Consider the following 1,673-nt stretch of genomic DNA (forward strand, 5'->3'; position numbering starts at 1 on the left):
TATTTAGTATAAATATTTGAAATAAATATTTTTTGAATTAAATAAATAAAAATTATTATTAAGAAACAGCATTCAAATATAAATAAAAATGTGATAATTTATCACAAATATTTCTATAATATCTGAGACAAAAATAATATATAAATGAATAAATAATTTTATTATTTTTGTATATTTGAAAAAATAACAACTCTTATTTTAAATATTTTTACTTGAAATTTTTATTTATATATAAAATGCAGAAAGTTACAAATTAGTTTAAATTGGCAAAGAAACATTTAATATACTTAATTAAAATGATTGATTTTTATAATTAATAATATTTTAGTATTCACTCATTTAATTATTACATGAAATTAATTGACTTTTCAATTAAATATTCAGTTATAAATTAAGTTTACAATGCTTCCAACTTTTAAATATCTTTAATGTTGTATTATAGTTCAATGAAAATTTCAAAGTTTCAATCTATTAGCTTCTCACAACATACCTTTCTTGTTGCCAAGATAGTTTTATTGAAAACTAACATTTTCAGCCTACTCTATAGGCCATCCCTCAGGCTTATTATCCTCATGAGAGAATTGGAATGTTGGCATTCCATTAAATAGAATACAGTAAAGCGTCGTTTATCCAAATCAATTGGAGACTGGGGTTGTTTGAATAACTTATTTTTCAGATAACCAATTATGTATGATAAAATATATTAACCTATCCCGTGTTGAAATTTTTTTCCGTTGCGTGTCGCTTTGCGTTGAATTTTCGTCAATGTTATGCCTAACATAAACTTTTTAAAATAATAATCGTGGCTATTGTATTGTTAAAAATTATTTCTTTATTTTGTACAAAAAAAAATAAATATATTGAAAAATATAAAAACAATAAAAAATTATACTTTAGAAGTTAATTTAGTATCAAAAATGTAAAATATTTGAGTAGCCCAAGACATAGCCAAAGATTGCAGCGCCACAGCACTAGCAAAAATTTAAATTTGCCAACTGGAATTCTTTCGGATAACCGATGTTTCGGATAACTGACTTTCGGATAAACGATGCTCTACTGTACATATGTACAAATTCAAAAAATTGACAACGTAAAAAATGAGAAAATAACTGAAAAAAATAATATATACAAATATAAAATAAAAAACAAAGTCAGATATAGTAATAGAAATAAAAAATTAAAATAAATCCACTAATAATATTTTAAATAAACATAGTAAATTCTGCTGAGACTGCTGAAAAAAATTGAAATTTACAAGAGCAAACTTGAAGAGGCATGCATAAATGCAATGAACACAGAAGGCCTACCAACAGTGTGGAAATTTATAGTCAAAAAGTTTGCCATGAACTTGTAATCTTACCTTAGTTTATAGTTATATATTTCATCAATTATACCTTAACAACTTATTTCAATGCTTATTTAAAGTATTATTAGTGGATTTATTTTTATTTTTTATTTGTATTACTATATCTGACTTTGTTTTTTTATTGTATATTTGTATTTGTAGACTATATATTGTTTTTCAGTTATTTTCTTATTTTTCCGTTGTCAATTTTTTGAATTTGAACATATGTATTGTATTTAGTGGAACGCCAATGTTCTAATTCTCTTGTTAAGCCTGAGGATGGCCTATAGAGTAGGCCGAAAACGTTAGTTTTCAATAAAACTATCTC

General features: G+C 23.8%; 1 protein-coding gene across 1 annotated transcript in view; it reads right to left on the reverse strand.

Annotated features, from left to right (window-relative positions):
- LOC111618282 (neuroblastoma-amplified sequence-like) overlaps nt 1-1,673 on the reverse strand; it is a 102,219-nt gene that overhangs the window by 48,218 nt on the left and 52,328 nt on the right. The window lies entirely within an intron of this gene.

The sequence above is a fragment of the Centruroides sculpturatus genome, unplaced genomic scaffold (assembly GCF_000671375.1).
Source record: "Centruroides sculpturatus isolate CEXI.00-Female unplaced genomic scaffold, Cexi_2.0 scaffold83, whole genome shotgun sequence".
Lineage (NCBI taxonomy): Eukaryota > Metazoa > Arthropoda > Arachnida > Scorpiones > Buthidae > Centruroides > Centruroides sculpturatus.